This window comes from Onychomys torridus, chromosome 9, assembly GCF_903995425.1.
Source record: "Onychomys torridus chromosome 9, mOncTor1.1, whole genome shotgun sequence".
Lineage (NCBI taxonomy): Eukaryota > Metazoa > Chordata > Mammalia > Rodentia > Cricetidae > Onychomys > Onychomys torridus.
In genome coordinates, this window is record NC_050451.1 from 41,541,908 (window position 1) to 41,554,338 (window position 12,431).

Below are 12,431 nucleotides of genomic sequence, written 5' to 3' on the forward strand. Positions count from 1 at the left end.
GAGAACTTTAAGGAAATAAATGGTGTGGGGGTGGGGGTGGTGCGCGCCTTTAATCCCAGCTGGGAGGCAGAGCCAGGGGGATCTCTGTGAGTTAGAGCCAGCCTGGTCTGGTCTACAGAGTGAGATCCAGGAAAGGCGCAAAGCTGTCTGGAAAAAAAAAAAAAAAAAAAAGAAAGAAAAGAAAAAAGAAATAGTGCAAATGATTTTAAGTCTGTACTCTCAAAAATATTGTTTTTAAATTAAAGAGCTGGGCACAGAGACAACTGCCTTAAAAACCCCAACACTAAAATGCAAATGCAGGCAGATAGAAACAAAAAGTCAGCTAGAAGAGGTACTGCGCACCTCTAGTCCCATCACTAGGTAGGCAGCCAGCAGGCCTCTGGTATACAAAAGCAGCCTGTTATACAAAGAGTTCCAAGACAGCCTAGGGTACAGAGAAATCCTGTCTCAAAATGCCGAATAAAAACATTGAAGTAAAAAACTAAGTTGGCTGGGTGTTCCTTTGCACTTGGGTGGCAGAGGCAAGCAGATCTCAGTGAATTCCAATCCAGCCTCGTATACAAAGCAATTTCCAGGATGAGGACTATATTGAAAAACAAAACAGAACATCTTATCTTCAGATTATATAGGAGCTGGGTTTAATATTAAGATAGATACAGGTATAAGCAAGGATTTTGTTTGAGACATGCTATCACTACATAGGCTGGATTCAGATGAACTTGTGACTAAAGATGTATGCCACTACGCCAAGTGGCAAATATTTACATTTTATATACATAATATAAGGATAAAATAAAGTGCAGGACTATGTAAAAGTTGGAAAAGGACATGAATAATTACTAGCTCCTGAGTTGAAAAAGTTTAGCCGGGCGGAGGTGGCGCACTGCTTTAATCCCAGCACTCTGGAGGTAGAGGCAGGCAGATCTGGAGTTTGAGGCCAGCTTGGGCTATGGAGTGAGATCCAGGAAAGGTGCAAAGCTACAGAGAAACACTGTCTCAGGGAAAAATAAAAGGAAAGAAAAATTTTCCAAGGCTTAAACTGAAGCAAAAGGATTTCCCTGCCTGAAAAACAGGGTCAGGGATTTAGCTCAGTGGTAGAGCACTTCCCTAGCAAGTGCAAGGCCCTGTGTTCTGTCCTCAGCTCAAAAAGAGGGTTGGGGATTTAGCTCAGTGGTAGAGCCTGAGGGGAAAAAAAAAAAGGGGGGGGTGAATTTGTGACTGACAAGGTAGCTGTTGAATAAAAATCCACAAAAACAGTAAACTAATATGAATAGAAAAGAAGAGAAATATCAAGACCTTGGAGTAGAACATACATAGCCAACTTTTTTTAAATCTGTATTTCATGTGAGTGCTTTGTATGTATACCATTTCAGTGCCTAGTACTAAGAGGCTAAAAGGGCATCAAATTCCCTGGAAGCGAAGTCTTGGATGATTGGAACCATCATGCCCATGCTTGTAAATGAATATAGACATTCTCCAAGAGTAACAAATGTTCTTAACTGCTGAGCCATCTGACCAGTTCCTAGCCAGTTACTTAATACACAGTAAGATGACCAGTGTGCCAGGAGTGGTGGCACAGACTTTAATCCTACCACTCTAGAGGCAAACTGTTCTGAATTCCAGGCCAGCAAGGACTACATAAGGAAACAGACCATTAACATGACCAGAACACAGCATAGTTAACAATAAGGAAGAGGGGAAAGATCAGTATAAATTTAACTTTAGTTCTGAAATAAGAATACACTAAGTTTCAAGCACTTGGTTTTTTTTTCCCCTTGAAGCGGGTCTCACTTTTAAATTCTATACAGCTTAAGGTACCCTTGAACTCCTTTCTAATCCTGCCTGTACCTCCCAAGTGCTGGATTATAGGTGTAAGACACCAAGCTCAACTTACTTTTTCTTTTTTAATAATTTATCTTTATTTTATTTTTATTTGCATTGGTGCTTTTGCCTGCATGTTTGTCTATGTGAAGGTGTCAGATCTTGGGAGTTACAGACAGTTGTTAGCTGTCATGTGGGTGCTGAAAATTTCAACTGCATCCTCTGGAAGAGCAGTCAGTGCTCTTAACCACTGATCCATCTCAAGCCCAAGCCCAGCTTTCAATCATTACATTTTAGCAGAACCAATGTAGCCGACACTTCTGAGAATAGACTAGTGCAGAGGACAAAGTAGAAGCAATACACTAGAGACAATGAACTGACATGGGAGAAAACGGCAGCAAATGGTTTTAAATGAAAAGCTGACAACATGATAGGAAAGAAAAAATAACCAGTCTTTGGCCTAAGTGACATAAAACCATAGTTTGTAAACCAAGGTCAAAACAAACCAATTTTTAGAAACAGTCTAGATATAACTTGTTTTTGAAATAATTGTTTTCCTTTCTGAGACAAGGTCTCACATTGTAGGCCACTGTACTTGGCCTTCAGAAAAACAAGGTGGCAATTCTGGCACTGCATTCCAAGTGAGTCAACATACTCTGAAGTTGGTATGAATGATATTCAAGTGAACCTAGCAGACATAACAGAATAGATGCCAATCTACTTAAGCAAAAAAAAAAAAAAAAAGCCCATACTGTTAAAATGTGGTAACAATCACTTGAAATCAAGACAATATACAAAAATCATAGAACTGAAATAATCGTTCATGAAACAGGTACAAAACAAGGAAGGACTGGAGTCACGTACAACTCCAATACTTAAAGGAACAGCAACAACCTGAAAGCAAAGTAAAAAAAGGCATAGGTGGTTAAATGGTAAAGGTGAAGTGAGATGGAGATTGAGAAACTGATCACTGTATTTAGTAACATAGACTTCAACCATTATTTCCTTTTTCTCCCAGTAAAATTCACTTTAAAAGTGCTTGCTTCTTAGGCTGGAGACTTAACACCTCTAGAGGATCCATATTCAATTACCTGCACCCACATGGCAGCTTAAAATTACCTGTAACTGCAGTTCTAGGTTGATGTAATGCCTTGTCCCTGAGGGTACCAAGCATGTACACACAGGCAAAAACCCATACATTTAAATTTTTTTTTTAATTTCTAAAAATGAGAATTTCATACCACTTCTCTTTACCCTTCACTGGAAAAAACAAAACAAAACAAAAAAAAAAAAGCCCATACTCATTGGGCAGTGGTGGTTCACGCCTTTAGTCTCAGCACTTGTATGGCAGAGGCAGGGGGATCTGTCTGAGCTTTGTCTATACAGATCAAGTTACAGGACAGCCAGGGCTACACATAGAGAAACCCTGGGGGGGGGGGGGGCAGGGAGGACACAACACACACCATACTCTCTAACATATACATATTTCTTATCTGGCCTTATCCTAAGATTCAGTTCATTTCCTTTTAAAAAAATCGCTGGCCTTCTGATGTAGCCAAACACCCACTTTTGCATTCATCTACAGATCTACACCTCATCACAGGTTATCATTTCTCACTCCATCTATCATTAAGTTAGGCTGAATTCTACTTTTGTTTTGTTTTTGGAGAGTTTCTTTGTGTAGGCTTGGCTGTCCTAGAACTATCCCTGAAGACCAGGCTGAGATCTGCCTGCTTCTACCTCCTGAGTGCTGGGATTAAAGGTGTGTGCCCAAAAAAGAAAAAAGGTAGGCTGAGAGGTTCTACTGACAAGATCTTTGACCTCCCAAACAAGAAAAGCATAACCTTCAATAATAAACATGTAGGACAAGATATAAACTGACCCTATAATGAACAGCTGCAACACAATACAGAAAAGGTAGAAAACTTTCATTCCTTTCCCAGTAATGTTCCACTAGTCTTTGATGCTATCCTTTTTTTTAAAGATTGATTTATTATAGTCTTCTGCCTGCCAGAAGAGGGCACCAGATCTCATATTAGATGTTTGTGAGGCACCATGTAGTTGCTGGGAATTGAACTCAGGACCTTTGGAAAAACAGCCAGTGTTCCTAACCACTGAGCCATCTCTCCAGCCCCTTTGGTGTTCATTTTATTTTGTCCAAGTTAAGAGGGCACATGATATACTCACATGTCCATGTTGAGACTTACTACATTAACTCTAAAATGGTCAGCAGTTACCAAATGTGGTGCTTTCCTTTAATCCCAACACTTGGGAAGCAGAGACAGGCAAATCTGAGTTTGACAATAGCTAGCCTGGTATACATAGTAAATTTCAGAACAACCAGGCCTATGTCACAAAAAGAAATGTAAATTAAAAATTGGCTTTCCAGGCCAGGCATTGGTGGCACACACCTTTAATCCAGCACTTAAGAGGCAGAGCCAGGCGTATCCCTGTGAGTTCAAGGCCAGGCTGGGCTACAGATTGAGATCCAGGACAGGAACCAAACCTACTCAGAGAAACCCTTGGGGGGGGGGGGCTTGGGGAGCAGGGTCTTCAAGCCAGTAATATTCCTAACTCCAGCTACCTATGCCCTCAATAACCACTGCATTATTACAGCTTCATTTCTCTACACCACTCTAGGTAGGAATAGCTAACTGGGCTTCACATCATTACTGGACAATTTCCATTGCTGTAGATGTAGAAATTACATCTTATAAAGTCTACCCTTTCCTTAAAAAAAAAAAAAAAAAAAAAACCTGTGACACAGCATTTTAATACTATATATGTATTACTATTTCTTGTGATTGGATCCATGGGGTTGTTTTGGTGCCTGTCCTGGATCTAGCTCTATAGACCAGGTGGGCCTCAAACTCAAGAGTTTGCCTACCTCTGCCTTCCAGGAGTGCTGGATCAAATACACGTGCCACTACCACCCACCATCTTTTTAAAAGATTTATCTACTTTATATATACAATGCTCTATCTGCATGTACACTTGCATTGCCAGAAGAGGGCATCAGATCCCATTATAGATGGCTGTGAGCCACCATGTAGGTTGCTGTGAATTGAACTCAGGACCTCTAAAAGAGCTGCCAAAGCTCTGCTTAGTCAATGAATGAGCCACCTCTCCAGCCCCCTCAACTTGTGTTAAGATAAATATAATCTAAAATGTACAAATGTAATCTAAATTGTATTTTTTGTTTTGAGGCAATGTTTAATGTATTCCAGGCAGGCCTCAAACTATGTAACCCCAAGACCTTCAACATTTCATACTTCTGAATGGATCATAGATGTGCCTATCTGTCACCAGGCCCAGTTCATGAAGTGAGTACCAAGAGTCAAACTCAGAGCCTCATATACACTAGGCATACTGTCAACTAAGCAATACATCCACATCCCAAAGATTACTCTGAACAGCTCAAAGATAACCTGAGAAAGAATTGTCTAGCTTGAGACATTTCCAGAGGGGCTCTGACTTAAGCATCATCTAAACTTAAATGAGTCTATTTCCTAGTCTTTGCAATGAAACCAAGTGGACCTCACACCTCTTACCATCACCCAGGAAGGGTGTACATCTGTTCCGAAGGCCCCCCTGGCTCCAGGTCATCCTGGCTGATGCTGCTCCAGGCTGGGCATCCATGTTGCTGCCGCTTGTGGTTTGTGAGGGGTAGTGTACAGGAAAAGCAGGATGGGATTTCAAGGGAAACAGTAGGAAGATGGCTTTTTGGGAAAATGCCATCACCATTATAGGTGTTAAATAGTACCACACACATTTTATTGCAGCACAGTTTAAAAATTTAACAAATGAAAGATTAAAAAGAAAAAAAATAAAAATAAAAAAAATTAAAAATACAGACGTCCAGAGATGCTCTAAAACAGTTAAGTTAAAGATCAGGAAAAATAAGGTCAAAGACTTAACAGCCAGTAAAATTATTTCCAGTGTGGGGAAGGGGTTGAGGGCAAGGGTGGGGTTGGGAGAGAAAAGGTTTATGTGATCAAACTACTATAAAAATGCTAACACCTTCACTTTCTCTCCCAAGATGGAAAACTCCAAAGTCAATCAGGAGGCTGAAGAAATCTTAACATTCAGGAAAAACTCCACTTTAATCCGGTTAAAAATCATCATTATCATCATCATCATCACCATTATAATAAGTATAGTAATAATAAATAACTAGTAAGTAACAACAATAAAAAGGAAACCAGCGAAAGTCAGGAAAAATGTAAAAAAAAAATTGTAATAACTTACTGTAGCTGAAGATCAAAAAAATCTCACTGTAAAAAAACAAAAATAAAAATAGCCCAGATTAGAAAAACGGGAGGTGTAAAAATGTCAAGTCAGTAAAGTTCATTTCTTTTCTTTTCCAAAAGCAGTTTCCACAAAAACCGCCAAGGGTAATGTTCTCAATAGCAGACAAGCAAAGCCCTTTCCACATCATCAATTAATCTTAAAAATACACGAGGAAGTAGAGAGGTCAGTTTATGAGGCTAAAAGGCTCCTCCTCTAACCCAACTGCTGCAGAAAAAATAGAAATAGAAATTTTAAAAATTACATCTTAAATCCAGGTCCCGTTTTTTTTGTGTCTGTTTTGGAAATAATTTTAAAAAAAACACCTGTATATTTGCTGTAGTGCACACCAAGTTGCATCATTATGTTTAAAATGTCTTTATAAAATCAATTTTGTAATGGGAATGTGTGTGTTCTGGAAGGGTGGGGAAGGGAAGTTAAAAATCAAAGCTGAGCTCCAGTGAGTAAGGATGGGGTTCGCCTTGCTGCCCTGTGAAAGGAGAAGGGACAGATTGAGTCATAGTTCCTCAGAAATGTGCCCTAAACCCAAGACAGAAAACTGTCTGTTGCATCTAACACATTTTGGTAAAGCATTAACATTTCACTGGGATGGAGAGAGCCTTTAGAGAATCATCACTTCTATTTAGTGACTTTTTCATAGTCAATATGTGACTGAAGTTAACTAAATTCAGGTCTGTATCCCCTTTAAGGGGATTGGTAAGAGCATACATTTGAATGTTTGCTTTGTAATCAGAAGTTTGGGCAATGAAGGAAATACAGAAAAACCAAGCCAACAAATGGAGATGAAGTGAATAAAACAGATTCATGGGTTTCAAACCTGAGGCCATGTTTTTTTCCTGTGATTAACACAGACTGAAGGCGAATGGTCTATCTACCATGAAGACATACACTAAAAGGGACTCATCTATTCTCAAAGCCAAAGAGTGAAAGACCATAAGACTTTAATAAGGTTCTACACTCATGGTGAAAGATGTTCTTAAAAAGGAGCCAGCCCTTTTTATTCATCACTGACAGTGAAAAGCCATACAAATGGAGGAAGGGTCCATGAACACTTTATGTCATGAAACAGGTGATAAAGATAGTGTCCTTAATGGATGTGTTCCATTTTTTTAATCACCTAGTGTTCCTAAATCTCAAGGTATGAAGAATCTGACACATAATGTAAAACTGAAATAACGTACATAACATTTATCAGCTAGTGTTCCTAATCCCAAGGGATGAAGAATCTGACACATAATGTAAAACTGAAATAATGTACATGACACAAACTGGTTGTTTCATCAGCTATAAGAACAAATTCAGTTAGTAATCTACTCACTGTAAATAAAACAAGACTTGTTAAATTCCCATCATTTAGACATGAGGGAGGCTTTATTCTCCCTTACCGATCTTTCCTAAGTTAAAATTTTAAACTGAACCTTTAAAAAGTATTTATCAAGCTCAATTCTTATTTTGAAAGACCAAAAACTACAAACAGAACAAGTAATGTTAACTCTTTAAGACTAAGGATCAATTTCAAATAGACATGCTTATACAAATATATAAACTGTATATACTAAGTTTCCTGGTAGAAAGAACAGTAACATTTGAATGTTATCTGTATTTTGGAGGCAATTATAATTAAATTTTTTCATTTGGTACTATCCTGAACCCAGTGCCTAAATCTTGAAGATGTTAACCCAATAGTTCATCAATAAAGGAAAATCCTTAGTACATACTCGAGACGTAGGCAATGTAATCGGAACAGAGTAGCACACACCTTTATTCCCAGCACTAGGGAAGCAGAGGCAGTGAGTTCCAGGACAGCCAGAGTACCAGAGCTACATAGTGAGTCCCTCTAAAAACAAAACCACCATCCCTATCCTCACCTAACCCCGTCACCCAAAAGCAAAGCATTACATTACATGTTCATGTCAACATGTTTTCTCCCCAATTATCCATTTTTTAAAAAAGCAAATGTTTTTCAATAAAGAGCACGTATACAGGGGCTGGAAAATGGTTCAGCATATGAAGGAAGACCACTTGCTCTTACAGAGGATCCAGCTTTGATTCCCAGCACCCCATTGGGCGGCTCACAAAGTAATTCCATTCCCAGGAGATCCTATGCTTTCTTTTTGGCCTGCATGTCCAGCATACACAAACAGGGTGCACATTCATACATACATGTAAACATTCATACACAGAACTCAAGTTTTAAGAAGTATTTCTAGGATATACTGCCAAAAAATCCCATTAAGGTTTTAGATAAGCTCTTCTAAAAGGATGCTTTAAAGGAGTCAAGCCAACCAAGAGGATGAGGATAAGAATCATTACCTGGCACTTAATAAAAGGAAAAATATCTTAGTAAGTTGGGCAGTGGTGGCACACAAATTTAATCCCAGCACTTGGGAGGCAGATGCAGGCAGATCACACACAGCTCAAAGCCAGCCTGGTCTACACGGCTAGTTCCAGGACAACCAGGGTTACCCAAAGAAAACCTGTCTCTAAAGAAAAAAAAAAAAATCTAGGTAACCATGACTCAATTAGAAACTGGTAGTAAAGAGCACAGCAGTCTGTTACTGATTCTATCAGTTTCTGTCTTTTGAGAATTGTGAATATTTAACCAGGATCCTCAACCCACTGCAGTTTTTCAAAATCTGTACTAATAAAATGCCTGCAGGGTTTGGGCATTTTTCTCAGTGGTAGTGCGCTTGCAAGGCCCTGGGTTTGGTCCTCAGCTGGGGGGTGGGGGGAGGACCCTGCAGTTTTGCTATATCGGAATGTTTTTCACCAGCCAATTCTCCAGTAAATCTAGTTCATACAAAACCATTAAAACTTCCAAGGAGAGTTTAGTGTATGGAGTATAAATAAGCAAATAATGCTAAGGACAAACACTAATTTATGATTACTTGACCATTAACAGACATACTATTTTGAAGGTTAATAGCAATGACTAATACATATATATGTAGTGGTAGGTATTTGCTCCACCCATGACCTTGAGCTATAGGATCCCTAGAGAGGTAGTGCTTCCTGTTGTAGAATGTGACCTCTTAATAGGGAGAAGGGTCAGGAATACCAGGTGAATTCGCTCAGAACAGAGGTGTTTACTTGGTTTCTGTATTCACTGAGTGTATTTCCTCAATTTATGTTAATAAATCCCTATTACCCATTGAATGGACTCATGTGGGTTAATCTTAACAAGTGGCATCCAACATACACACACAGATCTCATCTGTTAGCAATGGCTGGCCTCCAACTGATCTGCCTGCCTCTGCCTCCCAGATGGTAATAATTTAGGAAACGGGGGGGGGGGGGGGGGGCCAGACCTCTCTGCTTATTTGTCACCTTTTTATAGAAATGAATATAGGTAGTTTAAGTCCCTTTGTTCTAGAGCTTGAACATGAAGATATTTAAAACTAATCTATTAGCTACTGCCAAGTTTAACACAATTTTTACTCAGGCCAAGATTATTTCAACTGTTACACTCCCTTTAATATATCTTTAAGATTACAATTATATTATACTATTTGGGAATATACTTCCTACTTGTTCCTAACAGTCACTCCACTCCCATCCATAAGACCACAAGCCGCTAGAGATCAAATTATAAATGTTTTATTTCTCTACTGAAGAGTAACCACTACCAAGCAGTTCTGAAAATGGCTTGACCATTGCAAATGAGAAGATCCAAAACCTGCAAATTCATCTTTAACCCCTTCTTATATGGTCAAATCCGAAATGCTTTATAGTGCTCACCTAGTTGAGAAATCATCAACTATTTCAAATATTCTGTATCTCAATTCCTAACAGATATTAACTTGGGAGTTTAAACCTTGGTATATTCATGAAGCCACATTTCTAACATTTCTGAAGGGCTAAAGGGGGAGGAGACAGGATCTCACCAAGCCTAAAAACTTGTAGACCAGGCTGGCTTCAAGGTCATAAGAAATCAGCCAGTTCTGCTGGAATTGAAGGTGTGCACCACCTGGCTTACATGTCCAACATTTTAATGGCAGGTGTTTTTCTAACTTCAACTACTACTGGTAGTCTTGCATACTAACTTCTATTTTTGATGAATGACTTCCTAGCTATTTCTTTTACTCATTTCACTTCAAAGCAAAACTCCTAGACACATGTATGCTTATATATAAGGCGGGGTGGGGTGGGGTGGGATGGGGCAGTAACCCACACCTTTAATCCCAGCACCCACGCCTTTAATTCCAGCAGCGGGGAGGCAAAGCACGTGGATCTCTGTTGAGTTCAAGGCCAGTCTGATCTACAAAGAGCTGTTATAGAGAAACCCTGTCTTGAAAAAAAGTTATTTTGTTTTGTTTAAATCTGCTTTTGTATTTCTTGAGAAGGGGTCTCATGTAGCTCAAGCTGGACTTAAAACTTACTATATACCAAGGCTGGCCTTGAACTCACTTCCTATCTCTATCAAGTGCTCCAATTACAGGACTATCAAAGTATGCTTAAGGATTAAATTTGTATAGTATTAGTTTAAACAAAGCTTAGTCCCATAATCTTTGTTAAATAGACAAACTAGTTTTCTAATAAACTTATCTAATAAAAAAATGTAACTCAGGCTGGGAGTGCTGCACGCCTTTAATCCTAGCACTCGGGAGGCAGAGGCATGTTCCAGGACAGGCTCCCAAGTTGCAGAAAAACCCTGTCTCAGGAAAAAAAAAAAAAATTCAACTCCCAGATAAGTTTATTTGACAATCTACACCATTGGTACTGGGATGAGTATGGGGTACTTTGCATCCTAACCACTACCAACCACTGGACTACATTAACAATAACACCTACAACCGAGTAATAAATCGTTTTATTTTTTGGAAACAAGGTCTTACTATGTAGTTCAGGTCTGGCTTGCAATGGGTAGGGACCCTGTCTCATGGCCTCCAGAGTGCAAGAATTACCACACCCTGCCGGAAACTGCTTACTGCCCCAAGTTTAGATGGATAAAATATTGGAAAAGATTATTTTGTCTTTATTGTTTCCAAGACAAGCTTGGAAATTTCCTGTCACCTTTAATTTCGGTATCAGCTTCCCCTGAAAATTCAACTGTCTTTTTTGTACACAGTATGCCAGTAGTAACTCAGTAAAAATACTTGACCTACCTAAAAATATCTCAGTTGCTCTACTACTAATTTAGTCCGATACTGTCAGCCACTTTCATGTATCATTTCTCTCTGAGAAAGACAGTACCTACCTCAAAGCAAAGTTCCACTAACTTATATATTTCAAGTGATTTGTAACCTGCAGATAAAAAGTAAGCTGTAATTATTGCAATTACGATTCATCTGTGGCACTTCCTTTGGCAAATAGAAAACACCCCGACACCTACCACTTACTCCTACGGGGGGGGGGGGGGGAGGAGAAAAAGTAAGCAAAACTCAATCTATTGTTAAAACGCCGTCCTGGATGCCATGTGGCCCGCCCGGAATTGAGAAGCTTCCAGTACATCATCACGGTACCGCTCCCCCACCCCCGCTCGACGTTGAACTCAGAAGGTGAGAACGGGATCAGCTACGGCATTAAAACTTCAATCCCACGGACAAGCATCTCGTTCTCCGTTTCCATGCCCTCCCCCGACCCCACCCCGGAGTCCCGGGAATGGTCGTAGGAAATGAAAGGAGCCGTTAAACCCGAGCGCGCCAACAGGGTCTTCTCGGCGCCGACCGTGGCCTGGAGGTCACCGGGTTGACCGGGCGCCCAAGCCGGGGCCTGCTGACTCCCGCCCCGGCCCCAATCCCCAAAGCACGGGAACAAACGCGGGCTCCGTTGCTGCCGCGAGGCCGTTTTCTCTCCCCCAGCCCCTCGCAGGGCCCGGGAACCCAGCGCCTCCCCTGCACTCGGCCCCTCCGCTTACCGAGAAGATGGAGCGAGAGAAGAGACTGCCTCTCCTACTGCGGTTCCGTGCCGAGACGCCGAAGCTACAGCAGGCAAGCAGCTCACGACCGTTCGCTCGCCGTCTCTTCACAAAATGGCCCCCGAGCTCCTCTGCCGCCGAGGCGAAGGTCCAGCCCCCGCCCCGCTCCCAGGGGCGTTCCTATTGGCTGTGACTTTTCTCGCTCCCGCTCCTAATTAGATTGCTCTACCGCTCTTCACAACGCTGGCCAATCACAACCGGGAGTGGGTGGGCCTAATCCGGAGAATTTCCACATGCGTAACAGAAGCTAGTGAGTAATTGGTGAAGTTTCCTGTCACTTAGCGTCCGGAGAGTGGTCATTGGTCACTGTACCAGACGGAAAGCTGGGTGGAATGTTCGCCTTTGTATCGCGCACAGCTTCTCATCCGGGTATCGGGTGGGTCTG

At 40.8% G+C, this 12,431-nt stretch overlaps 1 protein-coding gene across 19 annotated transcripts in view; it reads right to left on the bottom strand.

Moving 5' to 3' along the window:
* The window catches only part of Hnrnpc (heterogeneous nuclear ribonucleoprotein C), a 32,145-nt gene extending 20,023 nt beyond the window's left edge, over positions 1-12,122 (bottom strand). For 6 of the 19 annotated variants that reach the window (XM_036199119.1, XM_036199114.1, XM_036199111.1 and 3 more), the window contains exons 1-2: positions 11,987-12,122; positions 6,070-6,095 (exon numbers count right to left, since the gene is read on the bottom strand). The gene's annotated coding sequence lies outside the window, so the exon portion shown is untranslated. Of the gene's footprint in view, positions 1-5,372; positions 6,599-11,326; positions 11,374-11,986 lie in introns of all 19 variants that reach the window. The other 13 variants (XM_036199121.1, XM_036199118.1, XM_036199113.1 and 10 more) reach the window with 4 other exon arrangements.
* Between the last annotated feature and the right edge of the window lie 309 nt (positions 12,123-12,431).